Genomic DNA, 26397 nt, shown 5'->3' with positions numbered 1-26397 from the left:
GAAACTGAAATGTAAGAGCTTTCCAACAGGGCAGAAAGAAGGAAAGAAAACATGGCAGCCCAGGGGAATTTTAGGGAATGGCATTTTAATGTCCTAGAACCATAGAACAGTTGAGTTGGAAGGGGCCCACAAGGCCATTGAGACCAACCCTCTACTCAGTGCAGGAATCCACCTTAAAGCATACCTGTCCAGCTGCCTCTTGAAGGCCTCTAGCGTGGGACAGCCCACGACTTCCCTAGGTCATTTGGTTCCATGGTCGTCCTGCTTTAACAGTCAGGAAGTTTTTCCTGGGCCCCGTCTTGATGGTGGCGCTTTGGTGCTGCAAAGCCTTTGGCTCCTGCATTTGGGCTCCTTCTGGCATCTGCATGGGAAGGAACGGAGGTGCGGAGTTGCCGCCGCCACTGCCATCGTGCTGAGCACCAGGGGGGATGGGGGAGGAACGAGGCAGCCAGAGGGGGATGAAGAGAGGGACACGTGGTGCCCAAACCACCTCTCCTTCCTCTGACCTTCTGGCTGCCCGTTCATTTGTTTTGGTTTTAGCAGCTCTAGAGATACAGATACTTTAAAGAAAAAATGGGGGGAGGAACAGGTCCTGTTCCTCTCCCCAACCCGTTTTTATTTATTTATTATTTGCATGATGTGTGGGGGTCCGTTCCTCTCCTTTCTCCATGTTCTTTTTTTTATTTACAGGGATGTGTGGGGCTCTCCTGAGCCCCAGAGGTCCATCCCCTTCCCTGTCCAGCTGATGGCAACCAATCAGGGGGCGCCATTGGCTGTGACATGCCTCCACAGCCAAAAAAGTCAGGGTAAGTTTTTCTGGGGTTTGCCCCTGGACTGCTTTGCAACGGTGGCTGTGTCATGTAGATGATCTGCCGCTCCTCCAAATACACCCCAGGGCAAACCCTTCGTCAAGACAAGCCCCTGATGTCCAGCTGGAATCTGGGGCTTTCTGTAACTTGAGCCCATTATTCCGTGTCCTGCACTCTGGGATGATCAAGAAGAGATCCTGGCCCTCCTCTGCGTGACAACCTTTTAAGTATTTGAAGAGTGTTGTCATGTCTCCTCTCAGTCTTCTCTTCTCCAGGCTGAATATCCCCAGTTCTTTCGGCCTCTCCTCATTGGGTTTTGTTTCCAGACCCCTGATCATCCTGGTTGCCCTCCTCTGAACACGCTACAGCTTGTCTGCGTCCTTCTTGAAGTGTGGTGCCCAGAACAGGACACAATAGTCAGGATGAGGCCTGACCTGTGCTGAATAGAGGAGAACTAGTAACTGGCAAATAGAGGGAGAAAAAGTGGAGGCAGTGACAGACTTTGTATTTCTGGGCGCAAAGATTACTGCAGACGCTGACTGCAGCCAGGAAATTAGAAGACGTTGACTTCTTGGGAGGAGAGCAATGACAAATCTGGATAAAGTAGTTAAGAGCAGAGACACCACACTGACAACAAAGGGCCGCATAGTTAAAGCAGTGGTATTCCCCGTAGTAACCTATGGCTGCGAGAGCTGGACCATAAGGAAAGCTGAGCGAAGGAAGATAGATGCTTTTGAACTGTGGTGTTGGAGGAAAATTCTGAGAGTGCCTTGGACTGCAAGAAGATTCAACCAGTCCATACTCCAGGAAATAAAGCCAGACTGCTCACTTGAGGGAATGGTATTAAAGGCAAAACTGAAGTACTTTGGCCACATAATGAGAAGACAGGACACCCTGGAGAAGAGGCTGATGCTAGGGAAAGTGGAAGGCAAAAGGAAGAGGGGCCGACCAAGGGCAAGATGGAGGGATGATATTCTGGAGGGGACAGACTTGACCTTGGGGGAGCTAGGGGTGGCGACAGCCGACAGAAAGCTCTGGCTTGGGCTGGTCCATGAATTCACGAAGAGTCGGAAACGACTGAACGAATAAACAACAAAAAAGTAACTCACGCAATTTGGAAGCTATACTTCTATTAAGGCAGCCCAAAATAGCATTTGCTTTTTTTGCAAATTGTCTTTAACACCAGTTTCCTTTTTTAGCATGGTGGGTTGCGAGGGTGAATAACTTTAAGCAGTTGAAATGGGAGGGGGTCAAGAGAACATTAAAACAGGTCCTCAGCCCCCCCCCCCCTCCATCCTCAAAGTGTTCATCTGGTAAAATGAGTTCCTGACAGAACGATAGATAAAGAAGTCCTTTACATTAAAGGTGAATTGTGTTTGCATACCGTTGCCTTGCTTCCTGCTTGTCTTCCACACTTGAAACAAGCTGAATTACACACGAAGAGAGTAGCGATATGGCCTGTAATTTAAAACCTCCCAGCTCATATAGTTCAATGGGATAGCACTCTCTAGTGGGTGTTTTGTATAGAATCATAGAATAGCAGAGTTGGATGGAGCCCAAAAGGCCATCGAGTCCAACCCCCTGCTCAATGCAGGAATCCACCCTAAAGCATCCCTGACAGATGGTTGTCCAGCTGCTCTTGAATGCCTCTAGTGTGGGAGAGCCCACAACCTCACTAGGTAACTGTTTCCACTGTTGTACTGCTCTAACAGTCAGGAAGTTTTTCCTGATGTCCAGCTGGAATCTGGCTTCCTTTAACTTGAGCCCTTTATTCCGTGTCCTGCACTCTGGGAGGATCGAGAAGAGATCCTGACCCTCTTCTGTGTGACAACCTTTTAAGTATTTGAAGAGTGCTTTCATGTCTCCCCTCAGTCTTCGCTTCTCCAGGCTAAACATGCCCAGTTCTTTCAGTCTCTCTTCATAGGGCTTTGTTTCCAGACCCCTGATCATCCTGGTTGCCCTCCTCTGAACACGCTCCAGCTTGTCTGCGTCCTTCGACTGCACGTGGCAGGAAATCCCAACATTTTTCAGAAGAATCGGGTTTTCCCAGGTTTATTTTTAAACGGAATAACCGAGGGAAGGAGTCGGAGACACGCAGGAGGCTCACATCATTGTCAAAACTTAACTTCCATGAGTGGCCAGTCATAAGTGTGCTATAAATCCCTTGTTTAAAGAAGCCCAAAGGCCAGACATTTTTTAATGCTTCCAGAAACCGAATACCAACAAGTCCTATGGACCACACATGCATGCACTGAATTTGTCTGCTTTTGTATTGGTTCTGAGGTGTGAGGTATGTTTATTGGTTCAAAGATCTGACATTAGGTAAGTTGACATACAAATGCAAACCAAATAAAGTTTACTCCCAGTCCTAACCAAAAGCCAGCTTTTTCTGAGGTACCTTCTTAAACTGTGTCCACTTCAGAAATTTAAACCACAGTAGTGTGACTGCATTCTTGCATATACTTCTGACTCGATGGCCTTTCAGGCCCCTTCCAACTCTACTATTCTATTATTCTATGCCCCACTTTTTAAATTTAGGTGGTAAAGCTCTTCATTGACATAAAAAACACCACTGAATATGATTGAATGTGCTATGCAAAACCGTAAGCCATAACAGAATTCCATGGCGGCGGATTCCAGGACTGAATGATGGGTTTTGTGAAAAGGTACTTCCTTTTGTTTGCCCCGAATGTTTTTTGTGACACAGGGCTTATCGGTTCCTCTGCTTATCAAGACTTGAACATAAGAGCCTTCCAATGAGAAATAAAGAAGGAAAGAAACCACCGGCAGCCCAGGGGATTTCAGGAAATGCCGTTTTAATGTCTTTGGTGCTTTTCCCCCCAGCACTGTGGGTTGTGAAGGTGAATGATTTAAAATAAGATAAAAGGGAGGGAGTCAAAAGGACGTAGAAGATGGCAGTTCTGTTAGGAACTAGTTTTACCAGATGACCACTCTGAGGATGGAGTGGGGAAAGATGGCCTGCTTAATACTTGGTCTACTGGCAAATCCTGTGGACAATATGTGAATGCACTGAATGTGAGTGTCTTCCTTTGCTTTTAACCCCTTCCCCTCATGGGGGCGGGTGCTGTTGAGTATGAGCAGGATGGGTGCCTGTTGGAAAGCTGAGCTTCTTCTTCATCATCATCATCATCATCGGACTTTTAACTAGAGCTGTACATAGATGAGCTCCTGAAATTCTCCACCCTATCTGTGGACAGAGAAATTGGAAAGTGGAGGACAATTCCATTGAATTTCTCGGGGGGTGGGGGTGGTAGAAATTCTCACGCGGTCTCTCAGAAGAGCCCATCGTTTGAGTGACATCGTCTTTACGAAACCAGGGTACTTGACCGCTCTGCCAAAGCATCTCCACAAGTCCAACAGGCTTCATTAACCCTTTCTTGGCCAAACCCCAATCTTACATCCAAGAATGACAGAGCTGTAAGGAAGCCCCGTAAGGTCATTTAGACCAGCTCCCAATACCATTAGAGTATATCTAAATTTTTGCTTGGGAATGGGTGGAATTCGCTGCAGCAGGATGTGGTGGGGATGGTGGCGGCCATGAATTTCAGGTAGGGTTTCCAAAAAGGGTTGGGAAAACAAAATGGAGGATACGTTTGTTATGATCTGTGAGACTAAACTAGAACATGTTAGGAGGCTGTATGTTTCTGAACATCAGATGCTGGAGACAAACATTGCCTTCTTGTGCTGCTCGTGGGCTTCCTAGAAGCATCCATAGCAGTGATGACTAAACTCTTTCAACCTGAGGGCCGAATTCAAATGTGAAGATGCTCTTTTGGCTGAAGGCAAAAGGGAGCATGGCCAAAATACCAAAAAATACCTATCTTAAAGCTCTTACTGCCAGCACCTGAGACTTAGGAGAGCCATTTCAACCCTTTAGAAAGGGACACGGGGAGAATGCAAGAAGCCACTAAATGAATAGCAGCTGGGGAAAGGGGGTAGGGCCAGGGAAAGTGGGCATGGCCAATAATAATAATAATCCCAGAGGGCTGGATGAGCACCTTAGGCGAGCCAGATTTGGCTCACAGGCCTGAGGCCCAACACCCCTGATCTACAGCCACTGTGTGGCACAGGATGGTGGTCTAGATGGAACTTCACTCTGATCCAGGGGTCCTATTCTGTTCTAATGAACTGGGGCTGCAGTAGGGTTGTATCACAGTCCCCCAGTGGTAAAAAGTGGCAAGGGTGGGGAGACACCATCTTTCCCCCTCTTGTGGCCACTTGGCACAACAATTGTTACACAGCCCAACTGCACCACAATGGATGCAGGGGCTGGGGGCTGGACCCTATCATTAGGCAGTGGGAGGCAACTGTCCTGGGATGGTGGGGTGGGGTGGGGCGGGGTGGGGGGCAGGAGGTGGCAGGGACATGTTTGAGGGAAGATCTTTGTGTGTTTCATAGCCTGCCCTGCCCCCTTGCTATGCTAGCCTGCTGGCTTCAGGTGTGGTTTTATGGTGCTTTCCCGTTGCTACAGTTGAAATAAGATTTGATGTACATGGAATTGGGGAGGGGGGAGATCATGTCCTTCACCCCAGGCTGCAAAATGTCTTGGGGTGGCCCTGGTGGTGAAGCCGACAATGGCCCCATTCAGAAAATACCTTAAACCACGGCTTTTACCATAGTGGTTAAGCCAGAAAGCCGGGCCATGTTCAGAAAACACCTTAAACCATGGCCTTAACCATGGTGAATAAAGCTTTTTGCCTTAGTTGCCGTTGTTAAAGCCATGATTTAAAGTGTCTTCTGAACTCAGCCCGGCTTTCTGGCTTACCCACCATGGTTAAAGCCATGGTTTGAGATGTCTTCTGAACGGGGCCATAGCTGATGGTAGAGTTGTGTCAGGTTCTATTGCCAGGCCAACAGTCATGGCCATAAGCTTAGCAGTAGATGACAAGTGTTGCATTCTAAAGGTTCCAAGTTCAATTCCTGGCATTTCCAGATAGGGCAGGAAAAACTACCTAAAATCTTGGAGCGTCACTGCCAGTCCATTTTGACAATACTGGCCTAGTTGGACTCATGGTCTGTATAAATCAGCTTACTGTGTTCCTGGAGACCAGGGTGGTCACCCAGTGGGGCTATAAGACCTATCCCAAGGTGGCATCCCTGAGATTGAACTAATGTTCTCTGAAAGGTGAGGGAGGAGTCATTGAAACCTTGAGCCATGAAGGCATTCGCTTCATAGCAAAGGGGGGAGGGGGAGCCAGGTCTGTGAGTAGGCCACAATTCCGTGGGAACATACAAAAGGCACACAATATGCCACAGCACCTCAAATAGCCATTTGGCATTCTTCCCTGCCTGCCAGCCTAACCCACATTCTTCACCAATGCATGACCTGTGTAAGTTCTGTTAAAAAGCAAACAAATCGTGTATCTGTGTAATTTATTTTGTCTCCTGATGGGAGCATGTGTGGAGTTGCTTGGCAAAGAAGCCCAGACCCACAGAAATATTATCCCCACCTCAGCCACCTTTTCCCCCAGCATTTGAAATTTTACCAGTCCTTGGCTACACAGATTTTGAAGCTTATCTTCATGGTCAACCAGGAGTAGAAGTTTTCACACACACACACACACACACACACACAGAGATTGTCAGGATTTCAGGTCTTGAGTCCAACTTTTTATTCTCCCAGTATTTTAACAGTCTATGAAGTAATTTTAAATTTGCTGTTTTAAATTTCTATTTCTGTACTGCTGCTGATTTTATCCTGGTTGTGCTTTTATATTGTATTTCATATTATGGTTTTATACTGTGGTTTTATACTTTGAATGGTCTTAATTTTTGTGAACTGCCCAGAGAGTGTCAGCTATTGGGTGGTATAGAAATGCAATAAATAAATAAATAAAATAAAATAAATAAATAATAAAACTCATTTTTGTGTTTCTCTTTCCCTATAGATATGTGAAGATCTTGAATCTGTGCCTACGTCACTTCTGCTGAAGAACCGCAGTTTCGCTGGAGAATAAGGTGGAATAGGAGAGCAACGGCTGCAAAAAAAAAAAGACCCCACAAAATACCCAAGGTGAAGTAGTGGTGACCTGCCGTGACAGGAGAAAAAAATATATCTATCAACAGTACACCTATTGTTCAGTGAAGCAGCCAAGTGAAAGAAGCTGGCAAGGTAAATAGCTCCTTTTGTGTTCTCACAATGCAAAGTTGGACGCAGGTTTGGTAATGGAGCCTCCTTCCTGGAATCTCTCTCCTGTAGAAAGGGAGAGAGGGGGGCTGTTGAGCTGTTGACTGTGAAAGGAGCTTTTCCTTCTGTGGGCAGAGATTGCAAAAGGCAAAGAAAGGAAATACCTAGCAATAGTACTTAGCTTCTGTGACACCAACTCGCTGTTCAAGAGCCCGGTCCGGGGAGGGCAGCGGGGAGGACAGCAGCCATGAAGGAAACCAGTCCGTGAAGGATAGATCTATCGATGGTTGTTAATCAGGACAAAGGGAACCTGCAACAAAATGTTGCCGCATGGAGCGCTCATGGTCAGGGTTCCAGCCAGCCCTCCCCTCTTTGAGGATGATGTATTCTATCCCTCCTCCCCACCCTCCATTTTTCTGAGTTCTGCAACACACGCAACACAAACAGACCTACAAGCAGCCAGCATTATGGGGCCGCTGAACACACTCCATCGTCATTGGATTCCCCACCTCTACCCACCCTTACGTTTCTTTTTCAGTTGGAGTTTAGTGGTTTGTTTATTTTTTGGTACTTCTGGGTAATTAGTTCCATTGTCGTACTGCTCTAACAGTCAGGAAGTTTTCCCTGTGCCCCATCTTGACAGTGGTCAAGAAGCCTTGGGCTTCCGCTTATTATTATTATTATTATTATTTGCATTTGTATACCACCCCATAGCTGAAGCTCTCTGAGTGGTTCACATAAGATATGAATCTGCATGGGAAGGAACGCAAGTGCGGAGTTGCCTGTCATGTCTCCCCTCAGCCTTCTCTTCTCAAGGCTCAACATGCCCAGTTGTTTCAGTCTCTCTTCATAGGGCTTTGTTTCCAGACCCCTGATCATCCTGGTTGCCCTCCTCTGAACATGCTCCAGCTTGTCTTTGTCCTTCTTGAATTGTGGAGCCCAGAACTGGACGCAATACTCAGGATGAGGCGTAAGCAGTGCCGAATAGAGGAGAACTAGTAACTCATGCAATTTGGAAGCTCTACTTCTATTGAGGCAGCCCAAAATAGCATTTGCTCTTTTTTGCAAGTTGTCTTTGGCACAAGTTGCCTTTTTCAGCACTGCGGATTGCGAAGGTGAATGACTTTAAAGAGTTGAAAGAGGAGAGGGTCAAGAGAACATTAAAACAGGTCCTCAGTGCCCCCCCTCCCCAACTCCATCCTCAAAATGTTCATCTGGTAAAACTAGCTCCTGACAAACATTGGGGTTCTTCCAACTCTGCTGATGCCTCCCGTTTTATGTGTGGTTGATGCCGTTTTGACTGCATAAGAATCCATCCTCAAATACTGTGCTTGCTGTTCGTATATACTGTAGGGCTGCCTGCAGATGCAGAGGACGCATTCATTCCTCTGCATATCTCTTTCTGGGTGGGCAGGGGGGAACAGTGGGGGAAGGGCTAGGGCTTTTAAGGCTTGCTTGTGGGCTTCCTGGAGGCATCTGGCTGGACTAGATGGACCTTTATAGACTAGATGGACAGTCTATAAATTAATTCTAACTTTGCTGTTTTAAATTTGTATTTTAAATTTGTATTTTTCATAGAATAGTAGAGTTGGAAGGGGCCTATAAGGCCATTGGGTCCAACGCCCTGCTCAATGCAGGAATCCACCCTAAAGCATCCCTGACAGATGGTTGTCCAGCTGCCTCTTGAAGGCCTCTAGGATGAAGGGAGGTTGCATTGCTGCTTTTTTTATCTTGGTTGTGCTTTTATATTGTATTTTATAGTATGGTTTTATACTATTGTTCTGTTTTGAATTGTCTTAAATTTGTAAACCGCCCAGAGAGCTTTGGCTATTGGGCAGTATAGAAATGCAATAAATGAATAAATGAATAAATAAATAAATAAATAAATAAATAAATAAATAAATAAAAAATTAATCTGATTCAGCAAGGCGGGATCTACACTGGAGCTTTTTTTTTCAGTTGTGAGGCTCTTCTGTGCTGATACTTTATTTTATTTTTGAAATGCAATTGCTATCCTAGGGACACATGTAGCTGCCATATTTGTAAAATGGTCAAGTATTTCCCCACCTTGACGCGTAGTGTTCGAATTGCGGGAGAAGTAGGCCGAGTTTGAAAGGCCGTGGGGTGTTACATCATTTGTCTTCGTAGCACCAGCACATGTCGTGAGCCGTAGTGTAGTGCTACTCTTGTGGGAGAAACGGGAGGGTATGGTGCCCTTTCGGGCTGATTTTTTTTTCAGTCCGCTAACTGCCTGCGCACCTTCTCAGGTGTGCATGAATGCAGGTTTAAAAATAAATGGTGTGGTTTTTTCACAATTGTGCAGCTGTGTAAGCGTGCAGTGAAAAATAGACTAAGAAAAAAAAACACGTCGGAGATTTCGTATCCACAGATCCTTAGAGTGAAAGATCATTGAACGGAAAGAAGAGAAGAAAAACATGGGGGGGGGGAGAAGGAGGTGGTGGCGGTGGGGAAATGGCAAACATGTTCTCCAGGTTTAAAGCCCCTCCCACTAGCTATAATAGTTATTTATTTATTTATTTATTTATTTATTTATTATATTTTTATACCGACCAATAGCCGAAGCTCTCTGGGCGGTTCACAAAAATTAAAACCATAATAAAGTTGGAGCTCAATCCAGACAAGACTGAGATGCTGCTGGTGGGTGGTTCCTCTGATCGGATGGGGGGTGTTCAACCGGTTCTGGGTGGGGTTGCACTCCCCCTGAAGGAGCAGGTTCGTAGCTTGGGGGTTCTCCTAGAACCATCTTTGTCACTTGAGGCTCAGGTGGCCTCGGTGGCACGGAGTGCTTTCTACCAACTTCGGTTGGTGGCCCAGCTACGCCCCTATCTGGACAGGGATAACCTAGCTTCAGTTGTCCATACTCTGGTAACCTCCAAATTAGACTACTGCAATGCCCTCTACATGGGGCAGCCTTTGAAGACGGTCCGGAAGCTGCAGCTTGTGCAAAATGCGGCGGCCAGATTGATAGCTGGAACAGGGAGGTTTGAGCATGTAACACCGATTCTGGCCCGCTTGCATTGGCTGCCTATATGTTTCCGAGCCCAATTCAAGGTGCTGGTCTTAACCTATAAAGCCCTACATGGCTTGGGACCACAATACCTGATGGAACGCCTCTCCCGACATGAACCTACCCGTACACTGCGCTCAACATCTAAGGTCCTCCTCCGAGTGCCTACTCCAAGGGAAGCTCGGAGGATGGCAACAAGGGAGAGGGCCTTTTCAGTGGTGGCCCCCCGACTGTGGAATGATCTCCCCGATGAGGCTCGCCTGGCGCCAACATTGTTATCTTTTCGGCGCCAGGTCAAGACTTTTCTCTTCTCCCAGGCATTTTTAACAGCATTTTAACAGCATTTAACAACGTTAAGTTTGTTTTTAATGGACCCCACAATTGTTGTTTTTAAATGGATACTGTTGTTTTTATACTGTTTTTTATGTGTGTGTGTGTGTGTGTGTGTTTTAAATTGTATACTTTTAATGTTTACTATTTTTAAATGTTATAAACCGCCCAGAGAGCTTCGGCTGTGGGGCGGTATATAAATGTAATTAAATAAATAAATAAATAAATAAATAAATAATAAAACAACCAACAGGTTAAAAGCACAAATACAAAAAAATACAGTATAAAAAGCACAACCAGGATAAAACCACACAGCAAAATTGATATAAGATTAAAATACAAAGTTAGAAAAGTAAAATTTAAATTTAAGTTAAAAATTAAGTGTTAAAATACTGAGAGAATAAAAAGGTCTTCAGCTGGCGACGAAAGGAGTACAGTGTAGGCGCCAGGCGGACCTCTCTGGGGAGCTCATTCCAGGATCACAGTCACTTTCTAGCACAAGGAAACTGCACGCACCGAAAAAGCTGTCATAACACCATTTGGGGGGGGGGGGGAGGAAACGGAATCTTGATGAAGAAATAATGGCAGGACTATGGGATGGGGAGTGTGCAGTGCGCCCCATGCCTGAGCGAGACATTTCAGTACCAGGATAAAACCTATGTTCTTAAGCTTTCTCTCTGGTCCCCAGCATAATTCCTGATACTGTCCAGATCTACACCAAGCAGGATATAACGCTTTGAAAATAGTATATGGAATGTGTCCTCGGCCCAAACAGTTGTCACTACTGTTATAAACCATTATAAAACAGTAGTGTAGATTCTGTCACCGTGGACTGTAATTTTGGCTTCTTTTTCTCGGTCACACTAATTTTGGCCTGCGTTAATAGAAGTATAGCTCCCAAATCATGTGAGGTACTGGTTCCTCTCTATTTGGCCCTGGTTAGGCGTCATCTAGAGTATTGCGTCCAGTTCTGGGCACCACAATTCAAGAAGGATGCAGACAAGCTGGAGCGTGTTCAGAGGAGGGCAACCAGGATGATCAGGGGTCTGGAAACAAAGCCCTATGAAGAGAGACTGAAAGAACTGGGCATGTTTAGCCTGGAGAAGAGAAGATTGAGGGGAGGCATGATAGCACTCTTGCAATACTTAAAAGGTTGCCACACAGAGGAGGGCCAGGATCACTTCTCGATCCTCCCAGAGTGCAGGACACGGAATAACGGGCTCAAGTTAAAGGAAGCCAGATTCCAGCTGGACATCAGGAAAAACTTCCTGACTGTTAGAGCAGTACGACAATGGAATCAGTTACCTAGGGAGGTTGTGGGCTCTCCCACACTAGAAGCATTCAAGAGGCAGCTGGACAACCATCTGTCAGGGATGCTTTAGGGTGGATTCCTGCCTTGAGCAGGGGGTTGGACTCAATGGCCTTGTAGGCCCCTTCCAATTCTGCTATTCTATGATTCTATAAAGCAAGGGGCTGTGGCTGAATTCACCAACACATACATTATTATTATTATTTTATTTATATAGCACCATCAGTGTACATGGTGCTGTACAGAGTAAAACAATAAAATAGCAAAACCCTGCCGCATAGGCTTACATTCTAATAGAATCATAATAAAACAATAAGAAGGGGAAGAGAATGCACCAAACAGGCACAGGGTAGAGTAAAACTAACAGTATAAAAGTAAGATCAAAATCAAGCTCTAAAAGCTTTAGGAAAAAGAAAAGTTTTTAGACGGTCCCAAGTTCCGTCTTTGGCCTCTTCAGGTACAGCTGGAAAAATCCCTGCTTTAAACTTGGACAGCCACTGCCAGTCAGTGTCAGCAATACTGGGCTAGATGGACCAATGGAGTAAGGCAGCTTCCAGTGTTCCAAATATTTTCAGGAAGGGTCACGGCTCGGTGGTGGAGCACCCATTTTGCATGCAGAACATCCAAAGTTCAATCCCCAGTATCTCCAGGTAGGGCTGGAAAAAAACTCCTGCTTGAAACACCATTCGGTGTCAACAATACTGGGCCAGATAGACAAGAGGTCTGATTCAGTATATTGTAGCTTCTTTTGTTCCTCTGTTCCTAGAGTGTGACTAACTTCTGGCAACTGGCTTTCATATAGAAAGCACATTGTTTTGCATTGTTCTTAACACGAATCAAGTTGTCTAGTTCCACCTTGCCTGAGCTAGGTTTATGAAGCCAAGAGTTTCTAAGGTGCATATCATTGCTTTCCAATTTGGTCAGGATATTCCTTTTTTCTTCTTCTTTTGGGTCTGTCACTTCTGCAAACTTTAAGGAGCGCATTAGCTTAATATACATTTGTTTATATTATGCCGGAATTCCATTCTGTGCTACATTTTAATTAAAGTCTTTTCTCCACTAATCTGCGCATATATGGATGCAGGATCCTTTGAAATGTTGTTTGAGCTGGGTTGGGGGATGCGGGTGGAAGAAACCTTCCCTGAAAACAGCCAAGACCGAACGCTTTGATATTTCATGCTTTAAAAGAAAAACAAATGCTCATCTATCGCAGCAGGCGAAGGGGCCGACTGTATTTCTGCACTGTTTTGCCTCTCCTGTGCTTTTCCTCCATTCGTCAGTTATCACCATCCACCTAATTCAGTATTAACATTTTTTTAATGCGCTTTAGGGTTCGCAGCCAAGAAGCCACACAGGGGGCTTTGTAATGTGCAAATCCCTTTTGAATGTGACTCTCGATATATTTTCCCTATTTCAGATAATGCCGAGCCTATTGCTTCTCTAATGTATGCTAATCTTGTTGCTTTAAAACACTTCCCACGAGTAGAGCAAGAGCGTAACGTGGGGGATAGGCAACTAGCAGCCTAGGGACTCAACTGCCCCCCCCCCCCACCAGAAGCTTTCCATCTGGTGCACTAGCAGAACTAATTATCTCTCTTACACACACACACACACAGAGACAGACACGGTTTATCATACACTGTGTGATCAATTTAGGGAATTGGTGGGCACAAGATATAATGATGACTTCCACTTTAGATGCCTTCAAGAGGAGATTAGACAAATCCATGGGGAATAGATCTATTGGGGTGGCTAAAGGGAACCTCTCCTTCCAGAGACATCATGCCACTGCATACTAGTTACTGGGGGAGCAACAGCAGAAGAAGGCTTCTAGTTTACCACTATGGTGGAATAGAATTCTGGACGTTAGGGATGTAGGAGAATTTTGTTTTTGTTTGCAAAACTTGTGAGCGCGCCCCATCTGAAGCTCTGAATGCAAGCGCGAGCACACGTCTGCTGAAAATATTTGCAAATCATCAAACATGTGCCTTGATTTCATCTCGTTCCCTGTCCCCGGTACAACTTGCGCAAATTTCCTCTGTGGATCAAATCAGCTGCACTTCAGTATATGGAAGTAAAGTGTGCCAGTTTGGGGAAACTTATGCAAGTCTCCTTTGAATTGCTGCTCAATTTGCACAAGTTTTTCTATTCACACAGAACAAGCAGCGACCACAAACACGAACGGGAATCAGGCATAAGAGAAGCAGTGAGACAATATTTGGAGAATCCTGGCAGTCTTGAGCATCTCTCGTTTGCTCACCCCTACATTTAACCTGATCTAGGAGCCATGCTCCTTCCCAGGATAAACCACAACACCCTGTCTGTCTGAACACTCCAATTATCTGCTCATACCTATTTGCTTTTGTCTCGGTTCATCTATGGGGAGCAAACAGCTGAGGAGTAGGTGAAGAGAGCCCTGGCAGGTGAAGAGAGCTCTGTTCATCTTGACACGGGGGGGGGGGGGGGGAAGAAGGCATGAGAAAAGTTTTGCCCGTATCTTTTCTCATGCAGGAGATGAGTCAATGGATGGAAGTAATGGTGCTGTCCCTTCAGCCTCTACCCAGTTTGGAAGATGCCCCCGCCCCCATTAAACATTAGTTAGTGAGAAGACATATAGCATCTTTAAAGGTTGCTGCCTTTCTCTGGTCCTGCTGAAACAGAAGTCGTAGCCCATGTCTGTAGCCCTTAAACTGTGCTATGGGCACCACCAGGAGGCCCTTGGTGTGTTTTTAAGTGGCCCCAAAGTCCAAAATGAAAGCAATAATAATTCTAATGAAATAGCGTACCCCAAATATTTGTGCAAGGGAGGCTGAGATGCATTGCAACCTGTAACTGCAGCGTCTCCTTATTTCCCCTAATATGTAGGGGTATGTGTGTTTCTCTTCCCCGCCAACCCTGCCCAGGATTGGGTTGTAACTCTTCTCGCAGTTGCGTGTGCAATTTCAGTATCCAGGTTGCACGTTGATGGAGAGTTTTTAATGGAACTTTATAACACCAGGGCAAGAAAAGTGGTTAGATGACCCAAGAATCTGAGAAGAGATCAGATAACAAGAGTCTGTTAGAAGAGAAGTTGGAGAGGAGTAAAACAAGCCACCAGAAAGCATAGATAAGTGCTTCTCTCTCTCTCCTTAGCACGTATAGTGGTTACCTGCAACATAGTCCCTGTTATCTGTCCATCACTGATGGGCAACTTGAGTCTATAAGTTAATAAGAAACTCCCAAGAAATTGGCCGAAGTGTTCACACTTTCGGCCTATGAAGATGTCAGTCAGAGGGGTTAAGCATTTGGAATGGGCCTGGTGGGTTTGAGAGTCCTCATAGTGCCATCAGCTGCACTGAGTGGCCCATGGGTCTATACCCTTAAAACAGGGGTGCCTAATACATAGCCTACCTCTGCTTTAGAGGTACAGCCCCATGGGAACGTTGCCATGGAGAACCTTGACGGTGGGCCTTCTTACAATGGCACCCACCCACTGGAAAACCCTCCCTCGTGCGGTTCAGGAGACGGAAAATATAACCTCCTTTAAATGCATCCTGAAAACATATCTTTTCACATAGGCTTTCTCTGGGCTGTAAGTACTGCTGGGTTTATTTTGGTCTTCTTCTTCTTCTTCTTCTTCTTCCTCTTCTTCTTCTTCTTCTTCTTCTTTTTAAACTTTTAAAGGTTTTTATTATATTCTGACTTGCTGTATTATATGGTTTTAATTGTGAACTGGCCTCAGCTATTGGGTAATATAAAAAATATTACCCAATATTTTATTATTATTATATTGGGTAATATAAAAATTAAATATTAATAATAATAATAATAATAATAATAATAATAATAATAATAATATATTAACAACAACAACAGGCCCCAACAGTGGTGAGGCTCATATGCACCCTGTGGGCAACACAAGACTACAGGATGCATGGGGCCCCCACCATCCACAGTGTGACCCTTCATGCCCCCTGGCCCCGAATTAGGCAACAGTTGGTTTTTTTAAAGAGTACTCAAAAAATTGGCCTGGACCTCCCCCTGTTATGTATCCCTGCTCTAAAGATAATTTTGTGAGGCGCCATTGCTCAGTGGCAGTACCTGCATGTGTAGTCCATCCATAAAGTTCTGAGTTCATTTCCTGACATCTCCAGTTCGTTTGTTTTTTTAAATACCTCTGCCCCAACACCTTCAGAAGCTGCTGATAGTCAGGCAAGACGGGGCTCTGAGGACCACTTCATGTGTTTATATGCATGCACTGAACCAGAGAATTTCCCCTGCTGCTCTAAGCCTGCAGTTACCCAAATTATATTGCAGCCCAAAGCAACATATCAGCAGAGGAGCACACGGCGGGGTGCAGAATCAGATGGATTTCCCAACGGCTTTTGCGAAGGCTTCGTCTCTGGCCCTTTTGTCTCATGGGGGCAGAGGAGACTCATGAGAAGCATTGAAGCTAGTTTATTTGAGCCTGGCAGTCTGGCAAACAGATGGTCTTCGGTTGAAGACGCGCCAACACAGACCCTGGGATGGAGTGCGTCTCGCCTTTATTTTTTTATTGATTATCCCCAAGCTGAGCAAAGGCTCAGCTGGTGAAGTTTGCTTTGGAGGGCTTTGGTTAATTGCCAGATGTTTGTGGGTTTTCTTGCTTGCCAGCTCAAGCTGGCGTGGCGTGGCAATGCTGTTCAAGCCTGCGCTGAAAACGGCAGATGGGTCAAGGTGGATTGAAACCCTCCAGTCTGACTCCAGGTGCGAGAGGGAGTACAGCAACTTCTGCCTGTGTTTGGCCTTGCAAAACCTCACATCAGAATCGGCAGGGTGTGGCAGCGGCATGGAGGGGTGAGACGTGCAAACAGAGGTACCATTTAGAAGTGGGGTCATTCCTCCTGCTTTCCCCTCTGTTTCAAAGTTAAATGCACGTTGTTTTAAACAGACAACGAGCAGCTGTGTCTTTTTCTTTCTTACTCTTGAGTAAGCACATGGATCCTGGCATGGATCAGGACCCTAGCATGGTGGGTTATGGGGCTTTACCCCTCCCCCTCCCACTGTAGTCTCAGTCACTTCCCCATGCCTGCAATATATATTGCCAAGTAGAGATCATTTACTTGAATGGTTCACTATTTGGCAACGGCCCCCGTTCAGAAGACACCATAAACCACGGCTTTAACCATGGTCGTTGAGCCAAAAAGCCAGCTTGTGTTCAGAAGACACCTTAAACCATGGCTTTAACCACAGTGACTAAGGCTTAGGCGCTGTGGTTAAAGCCGTGGGTTAAGGTGTCTTCTGAATGGGGCCTATATAAATTGCAGGCATGGGCCCCCAATCCGGTTTGGGACAGCAGTGTGTGTGTGAGGCGGGGGGAGGGTTAAAGGCCCCTTACCCACCCTTCCAGGTTCCTGATCCAGATTCTTGCATTTTACTTTGAATAAAAAAGAGGAATGATGTAGCTGTTTGCTACGTGTTTTAAAGTAACGTGTGTCTTAGACCACATGTGTTTATGGCTCAGGAAAACCATCTTTGAAAAAGGGTTAGACAAATTCGTGAAAAGTAAGGCTACCAATGGCTACTAGTCCCAATGGCAGTATGCCTATGTACACCACTTGCTGGGGAACATGGGTGGGGGGTGCTGTTGCATACATGTCCTGCTTGTGGGTTTCCCATGGGCAACTGGTTGGTCACTGTGTGTAGAGAATGCTGGACTTGATGGACCCTTGGTCTGATCCAGCAGGGCTCTTCTTAGTTATACTCTCATCTCCTTCATTCAAAATTGGAACAGGTTCAGAGAAGGTCAGCAGAGATAATCAGGGGACTAGAAGTCCTCCAGGGAAAGATGGAAGGAACTGGGGATGTTTAGCCTTGAGAAGTGAAGACTGAAAGGCGATATGATAGCACGCTTCAAGTAAGGTGGCCTGGCCCAGGAGACTGATTGATCCAGATGGTTTTCTGATGGATTTTCCTGTCAGCTCGACAGGTGATTTTCTAGAAGCACTGGTTGATTTCTGAAATGCATAAATGGCTCGGGCAGTTGACACGATTGTTCTTCTCATGGAGTGGAGCCAAAAGAGGCCCCTGGTTTCCCAGGGTGCTGTGGGCTATGAATCAAGTGGAACATTAACTAGAGCAATGTTGGCAGAAGACTCAGAACAAGTCTGATCAAACATGGGTTAGACCTCACTCTAAAGCCGGCTCCGTGGCTGTGGAGTGTCAAAGAAATTATACACCTCTGCCACCAGAGTCATCCAGCTGAGCTTTCTTGGGTGCACGTTACACTCTGGTCTGCAAGAAGAAAAGGAAGCTCACTCCATATCCCATTGTGACTAACTTGTGTGACATTTTCCAGATAAAATCCCTTGTATATATACCAACTTGAGTGCCGTAGTTGATACAGGTCTGGTGGATGTAACGTTGGCTCCTGCTTGTCCAGTCGTAATGGATACTTTTCAGTTTCTACAGCCTGAGGATGTGGATGAGATCCTTGGAGAGATGAGGCCTACCACCTTTGCCCTTACTGATTTATAAAAGCAGCTGGGGTGGGTGGGATGGAAGGGTGGCTGGTCAGGGGTCTAAAAACAAAGCCCTATGAGGAGAGACTGAAAGAACTGGGCATGTTTAGCCTGGAGAAGAGAAGATTGAGGGGAGACATGATAGCACTCATCAAGTACTTAAAAGGTTGTCTCACAGAGGAGGGCCGGGATCTCTTCTGGATCGATAATGGAACCAACTACTTAGGGAGGTCGTGGGATCTCCCACACTAGAGGCCTTCAGGAGGCAGCTGGACAACCATCTGTCAGGTATGCTTTAGAGTGGATTCCTGCACTGAGCAGGTGCTTGGACTCGATGGCCTTATAGGCCTATTCACAGAAAATTCTACTATTTTCTGTGAATGCCCCCTTATGTGACTCTATCTTGCCTAAAGGAAGGGGTGATAAGACCTTTGTTTTTTTAAAAAGAAAACCCCTGCATTGGATCATTTCCAGCTGTCTCCAATATGCCATTTTTGGGCAAGGTGCTGGAGCGGGTGGCACCTTCTCAGCTCCAGGGATCTCTGGATGAAGTAGTTTATCTAGATCCATTTCAATCTGGCTTCAGGCCTGGTTATGAGACAGAGTGTGGATGATTTGCGCTGGAGCTGGATAGGAGGACTGTATCCATGTTGGTTCAGCTGGACCATGTGGTGACTGTCAGTGCCATCAACCATGGTATCCTTCAAGTGGAGACTGGGCAGCTGTCAGGGATGCTTTAAACTGGATTCCTGCACTAAGCAGGGGGTTGGGCTTGCTGGCCTAAATGGGCTCTTCCAACTCTATGATTCTCTGTTGAGTGACTTATTGACCCAAAGAATGATGAGGGCCTATGTAGTGGGCATACATATGACGTCAGAACATAAGTCTATCCAGTATAGTATTGTCTCCTCTGATTAGCAGTGTGACAGACGTCTGGTATGGAGATTGGGGTAAAGAGGAGGGATGAACTGGCTCCTATCAAGAACACCCATGTGCTGCTCTAGCCATTGAGGGCCGGCAGGATCATGCCTCTGGCCTCTTTCAGTAGTTTCATTTACAGATGTTTTCTGCGACTTGAATTAAAGAGAGGGAGGGCTGTTTGCTGTTTCTTTAGCACGTGAAATTTCTGCTTTCCGTTAAAATGTATCCAGATCCTGTTCAGAGTGTTAAGAGGGAAGAGGGGGGCCATTTATTTAATCTGACAGCAACAGCCCTGCTGAGCGCATGAAGAATAAGGCCACGCCAACTCTCTCATGTTCAGCTTAAATTACCAGCAGGAAGGAGCTCGTATCCAGCTAGCCTGTTATGAAGTCTGTAGACTGATAAGATGAGATAACCATTGATTTACTCAACCGGTTAACAACTCGGGATGCTTAGCGTGTCGTTCTAAGCAGCTTTCAGGCTTCTTCATTGTGATGAATGAGGTCCTGCCAATTCCTGCCCCTAATGCATTGTTGCAGGTCAAAAACAAAAAGCCCTACAAAGGAGTTCCTCTTGCTTCTATACTAGAGGAAGCTGACAGATTTGGCTCTGAGGCATCCCTGGGAAAAGTCATTTTTAAACTGTGTTCCAGGTAACATGGGGGTGGGGCGTTCCTTAGATGTAGGGCAGCAACATGTCGTCAATTCTTTAGACTCCCCTGTTTAATTTTATTTATTTATATATTTTACTCAGTTATAGTACATAGATGCCTTTGATAGAATGGAAAGGAGCCAATCAGATTTTAAGTTGTTAAGAATAGGCACAAAGTCACAGAAATTGGGCAGTGGCAGCACAAGAAAAATACATTGGGAGGGGAAAACAGAGAGGGCAAAGAGTTTTATTGGGAGGGGGAGCTTTGTCCCCCCCATGTTAGATTTTTGAAAGAGAAATATGAGCCAACAGTGTGATGGCCCTGCAAAAACAGCAAATGCTATTTTGGGCTGCATTAATAGAAGTGTAGCTTCCAAATCGTGCGAGGTACTGGTTCCACTCTATTCAGCATCTTCAGTATTGCATCCAGTTCTGGGCACCACACTTCAAGAAGGATGCAGACAAGCTGGAGCGTGTTCAGAGGAGGGCAACCAGGATGATCAGGGGTCTGGAAACAAAGCCCTATGTAGTGAGGCTGAAAGAACTGGGCATGTTTAGCCTGGAGAAGAGAAGATAGAGGGGAGACATGATAGCACTCTTCAAATACTTGAAAAGTTGTCACACAGAGAAGGACCAGGATCCCTTCTGGATCATTCCAGAGTGCAGGACTAATGGGCTCAAGTTACAGAAAGTACAACAATGGAACCAATGACTTAGGGAGGTTGTGGGCTCTCCCACCCCAGAGGCCTTCAAGATGCAGCTGGACAGCCATCTGTCGGGTATGCTTTAAGTTGGTTTCCTTCATTGAGCAGGGGGTTGGACCCGATGGCCTTATAGGCTCCTTCAAACTCTACTATTCTATGATTCTATAAAATAATGGCATGTTTCACATGAATGCTCCCATTCTAAACACATGTTACCTTAAAGCACGTCCAACTGATGTTCTGATGGTATGGCGCTTTAAGTATGCATTCTTTGGATTGCAGCCTTATTTTAATTTCCAGTTTGGCATGCATTCATAATTTTCACAGAGCTCCAATTATGTGTGTGGTGGGGGGCACTCTGGTACTGCCCATGGGAGGGATGGGCAACGCATGGCCCATGGGCCACACGCACCTTCACCACCCCCTGGAGTACAGATGTTGGAGAAATCCACAACGGAGTCCAGTGATTTCAGATTTGTATGAATCTGACCTGACGATTCCACAGCTTTTTCGAGGATTCTGGAGACTTTGTAGACCATTTTTGTTGTTTTTGTTGTTTACCTTTAGGGGGATTAGCTCAAATTCATATGTGCCCTAATGCACACATGCACTGATGTGCATTAGCAGAAGAAGTGCACATTTGCATAACTGGAATGAAATTCTCACACATCCCTTAAAGAAAAAGAAAAAAGGAAGACACCCAATACTCCACAGAACACAGATGGAAGGGATTTAACAAAATCTGTACATCGCATTCATTGAGGCACTGAAATTTGTGATGGTGAAACATTACCACTTCTTTTGAAGTGAGATTTGGCCGTTTTAGGCTTCTGTAGAAGTTCACAATAAAAGTCTCACCTGGGAGCAGTCTTATACTAGGCCTGGCTGTTCCTTCACCTACCTCAGTATCCTCCACTCTGACTGGCAACAGCTTCCTTGGGTCTCCAAGAGAGCTCTTTCCCTCACCTCCTGCTATCTCATCCTTTGAACTGGAGATGCCAGGAATTGAACCTTCCTGTTAACCTTCAAAGCTTTTCACGGTCTAGCTCCTTCCTATCTCTCCTCTCTCATCTCACACTATTGCCCCACTCGTGCTCTTCGCTCCTCTGATGCCATGTTTCTCGCCTGCCCAAGGGCCTCTACTTCCCTTGCTCGGCTTCGTCCATTTTCCTCTGCTGCCCCTTACGCCTGGAACGCTCTTCCAGAACATTTGAGAACTACAAGTTCAATCGCAGCTTTTAAAGCTCAACTAAAAACTTTTCTTTTTCCTAAAGCTTTTAAAACTTGATGTTGTGCGGACTTTATACTGTTAGTTTTACCCTACCCTGTGTCTGTTTGCATTCTCTTCCCCTCCTTATTGTTTTACTATGATTTTATTAGATTGTAAGCCTATGTGGCAGGGTCTTGCTATTTACTGTTTTACTCTGTACAGCACCATGTACATTGATGGTGCTATATAAATAAATAAATAAATAAATAAATAAATAAATAAATAATAATCAGCAGCCTTTTGCATGCAAAACAAAGCACATACTCCGTCACTGCCAGTGAGATACAATCTCTCACTGTGATTACATGCAGCAGCTTTTTGTGATCTTTTTACCCATGGAAAGAGAAGAAAAAAGAGGACAGGAAAAGCAACGTTAGAAACAACCTGCTCTTTCTAACAGCAAAATTAACCTCCTTTGCCTGCCTGTTTCTTTCTTTCTTTCCTTCATTTATTTATTTATTTTCAAATCTGTTTAAGATCCCCTGTCCTCTTTGATGCTCTTCGTAGCATAAAATCTTCTAGGCACAGTTTTTCAGAATGTGTTGGTGATCTGGCAAAATTAGTGAGCGTAAAAAGTAACAGTTTAGTGACTTTGGTACCATAGGGCACAATCCGCATTAGGAAGACATGGGAGAGGAGGCAGGGCCAGCTCAAGTGCTTTTTCGGCACAGCAGGAAGACGGACAGTTGGACCACATGATCGCAGCTGTGTGGCGGTGGGCAGGTGGCAGAAGAGAAAAATGGAGGAGCATAGAAGGGACAACAAACCGGGGTGTTGCAAACAAATTTTTCTTTGATTTAAATTCAGTTGTCTTTTTTACCTCCTGTATCACATTTAAAACTCTTCCCACTAAATTATGCATTTGTCTACCTACTACAAATCCACATTGATCTTCCCCTATATAATTAGCAATAAATTTATTTAATTTTTGCTAAAATAGTTGAAATTTTTTTTGCATCTTGGTTTATTAATGAAATAGGTCTATATGAATCAGGGACAGTCAGATCCTTTTCTGGCTTTGGAATTAAAATTATTAACGAATGTTCCCATGATTCTGGGATCCTCTTGCTTTCTATTATAGCATTATATAGCTTCAATAATTTTGGTACCAAAAACGTTTTAATTTTTTTATAATATTCCGGTCCTAGACCATCTACCCCGGGCGATTTACCCGCTTTCAAATTCTCTATAGCTTCTTCAGTTGTCAACTTGAAAATAACTGTGTTTCCAGGCAATGTGGTGGCCATTGTATTCTGCTGAAGCAGATGGATCAAAAATGAACTGTGGGCACAACGTTGACCAAATGACGAGGCAAAGGCTTGCAATTAAATGCAAATTTGCCGTATTTAGCACTTCCCAATCAATATAGGGACCGAAACTCCGTTATCCTTTGAAATTCAAAGGATATTTTTTCTGAATTTTTCAATGGAGTTCTCCGATCAAAAATTGCATACAAAAACTTGCACAAATGTGTATACTAAGGGAAAGTGCACACAAAGATTAGAGAAAACAATGGTCAAAATGCATTACATTAGAGGGGAGATTGCATAGGAAAATGCATGTATTTGGAGAAAGGTACACAAATGTGTGTACAGATTTTCATTAATAATAAATTCTCAAGATTCGAGATGAGCCAAACTTAAGACTGGAAAAATGAGAAACTAACTGAAATTGACAGTTTTATCCATCCCTAATACTGACAGCCAGTCAAAGAGGTTATGAAGGCTTGTAACCTGTCGGTGACTTGTCATTAACTAGGAAAGTGAATAAGGAAGACCCGAAGTCTTTCGTCAATGAAAGTTGTCGTTGATTGATTTGGAGCAGGGCCATGATAACTGACGAGGGCAAATTGTAATTGGTTGGGCTGTGAGTTAAGGGCATGCTTCTTTAGTTTTGAGCCTGTTTTTGGTCCTGGTGTGATTGTTTATATACAGAGCGGCAGGCAACACGTGGGTCGTGTGCCACATGCCACCCCCATAATCCCCTGCTATGCCACCAATATTCACAGAAGCAAAATAGTCAAGAATTTGCTAATGTAGAATCATAGAATAGTAGAGTTGGAAGGGGCCTATAGGGCCATCGAGTCATCAGCAAAGGCTGCAGAACATTTCAACAGACCAATTTGGCTTGCTTTCAAGCTAAATTTGGCCGTTGTGGCATTCCGTAGCTGTTTGCCACTAAAATTCTTTCTTTTGCTGCCGCTACCTCCGAATGCTGTGGGATGTTATGAGCAGGTCAGCGACCCTTGGGAGAGGGTCTGGGGGACAAAAGTGCCCCTTGGACCTCCTGAAGTTGTCTGCCTCTGCTTCATGGTGTGGCATGCCAGCTGAGGAATTGGTGCCCCACGGAGGTGAGGAGGAAAGGTAGAGTAGAGGCATGGGGTGCCAAGGAAGACTTTGGCCTGGTGCTGTGGCATGTCCTTGATGTTTGTTTCAAGCAGGATAGGAGCAAGAGGGGCTATTTAAGCCAAAATCTTAACAGAAAACTGGACTGTGAAAGAGGCAGGTCAGCAAGGAGGGAAATGATCAATTGTACACAACTGTTTTCCCCACATGGAGATGTCCATCCATATCAAAAGGTGCATCCAACCAGTTCAACAAGGTTTAAATGAGCATTGTAGCATGGATGTGGATTCTTTCATTATTACATTTATATTCCACATTCCTATGTATTGTAGTGGAGGCTGGTTGGGCTGTGAATCCATTCTGGATTTCAGTCAGAAGCAGCCAGGACTCTAAAGGTGCTATCCAAGGTGCTGAATTCTACCCCCAATGGGTTCAGCACCTTGGATAGCTCCTTTAGAGTTATGTCGGAAACCCCCAGTGGATTCTCAGCCCCACTGCACTCAGGGTCACCACCTCCACTGTGTGTATGTATCCAGCCTTCCTGGTTTTCCCTTCCAATTTTATCTTCACAACAACCCAGTGAGATGGGTTAGGCTAAGAAAGAGGGACTGTCCCCGAGGTCCCCTAATGAGCTTCCTGGCCCAGTGTGGATTAGTCTAACCACTGCACTCCACTGCCTGGATGGGGGGAGCTGGATATATAAGAGGACAGGTCTGCTGCCCCTTTAAAAACTGTGTCAAACAGGGAATTTCAGCAGGTGTAGCTCATCATGCATTTTCTACACAACTGTTCATGTTGCAGGAGCCCTGTCCTCTTTTGCTTCAGGCGAGTGGAAGGTTTCTTCCTTGCTAGAAGAATTGGAGATCTGTTTTCTTCTGCTTCAAGTTCCCCTCCATTTCCTTCTGCATCTTGGAAAGGCCTTTCTATTAAGGGGTCATATGCAAATGTATTTAAATGTCACTATTTAAGAATGAATCGATGTGGCTGAAAGGTGTGCTTTTAACCGCCAAAACAAATATTTACTCGGGTTATAAGCTTTTTTGATGGAGCTTTTGCAAAACTTGGTCTAGACGGATGTTGGAGGCATATTGCTTTGGTTTCCAGACAAAGGGTCCCACCCATCAAATTTCAAGGCCGTCAAAAACACAATCCATTACTTGGGAGGGGCCACATCTGATCTGGTTCCACAGCTGCCCTGCAGCATGAGTCAAAGATATCAGATGTCATTGGCAATTCTGCCAAGTTACTCTTGGCTACGAAATGCCTGCCTTAGCTATTAATAATGCTGTACTGCTTTAAGCTGTGCGGTATGGCACTTCTCCAAAGCATGGGACAAGCACAGAACAATGTTAGAACATGCCCGGGAGGCCAGAATTTTGGCACTTTGCTTCCCAAGCTATGTGGATTCCATGTATCCAACCCAGGAAGGGTGTGAGCTAGGGATGAGAGAACCTGTTAGTTTCTGTTTCTCCTGCACTGGAATTCTTTTTAAAAAACCTCTAGTTCTTTCTCTCCTGATGACGATGATTTCATTTCTATACTGCCCAATAGCCAAAGATCTCTGGGCAGTTTACAACAAACAGTTTTAATAAAATGCTAGACCTGTTTTGACTAGTGTAAATGCCCCCATCATCTGCCATTGAACGCCTGGGAGTAGAGGGCAGTCTTAGCCTGGCACTGAAAAGAATGAGAGTGTTGGTGCCAAGTGGGCCTTAGTGGGGAGCTGGTCAGGGTGCCACCACTGAAAAAGCCCTCTCTCGGAGGAGGCATTTGGGGGGAAGGCCCTGGATGTTGACCATTGTGCCCCGGCAGGATATGAAGAACTTTGTCGATTTTGGGGGTGCTCTTGGATCCAGAACTGTCACTTGAGGCACAGGTGAACTCAGTGGCAAAGAGCACCTTTTATCAGCTTAGGTTGATATACCAGCTGCACCCTTATCTGGACAGAGATAGCCTAGCTACAGTTATCCATGCTCTGATAACCTCTCGTTTGGATTACTGCAATGCATTATACGTGGGGCTGCCTTTGAAAACGGTCCGGAAACTTCAACTGGAACAAAACAGGGTAGCCCCTTTACTAACAGGGACTGGCTGGCGAGATCACATCACGCCAGTCCTTTTACAACTTCATTGGCTGCCAGTCCAGGTCCGGGCCCGATTCAAAGTGCTGGTATTGACATTTAAAGCCCTAAACAGTTTGGGGCCAGGTTATTTGAAGGAACGCCTCCTCCCATATGTACCTACCCGGACCTTAAGATCATCTACAGGGGCCCTTCTCTGCGAGCCCCTGCCAAAGGAAGTGAGGCAGGTGGCTACTAGGAGAAGGGCTTTCTCCGCTGTGGCACCCCAGTTGTGGAATGAGCTCCCCAGAGAGGTCCGCCTGGCGCCTACACTGTACTCCTT

At 45.3% G+C, this 26397-nt stretch overlaps 1 protein-coding gene across 2 annotated transcripts in view; it reads left to right on the top strand.

The window, feature by feature from the left end:
• The window catches only part of ST3GAL1 (ST3 beta-galactoside alpha-2,3-sialyltransferase 1), a 160758-nt gene that overhangs the window by 87565 nt on the left and 46796 nt on the right, over positions 1-26397 (top strand). For both annotated transcript variants that reach the window (XM_063131161.1, XM_063131162.1), the window contains exon 3: positions 6719-6942. The gene's annotated coding sequence lies outside the window, so the exon portion shown is untranslated. The remainder of the gene's footprint in view (positions 1-6718; positions 6943-26397) is intronic.

Source organism: Elgaria multicarinata, chromosome 7 (genome assembly GCF_023053635.1).
Source record: "Elgaria multicarinata webbii isolate HBS135686 ecotype San Diego chromosome 7, rElgMul1.1.pri, whole genome shotgun sequence".
Taxonomy (NCBI): domain Eukaryota; kingdom Metazoa; phylum Chordata; class Lepidosauria; order Squamata; family Anguidae; genus Elgaria; species Elgaria multicarinata.
The sequence above is the reverse complement of the archived record's forward strand: the minus strand, read 5'-3'. Positions and strand labels throughout refer to the sequence as shown.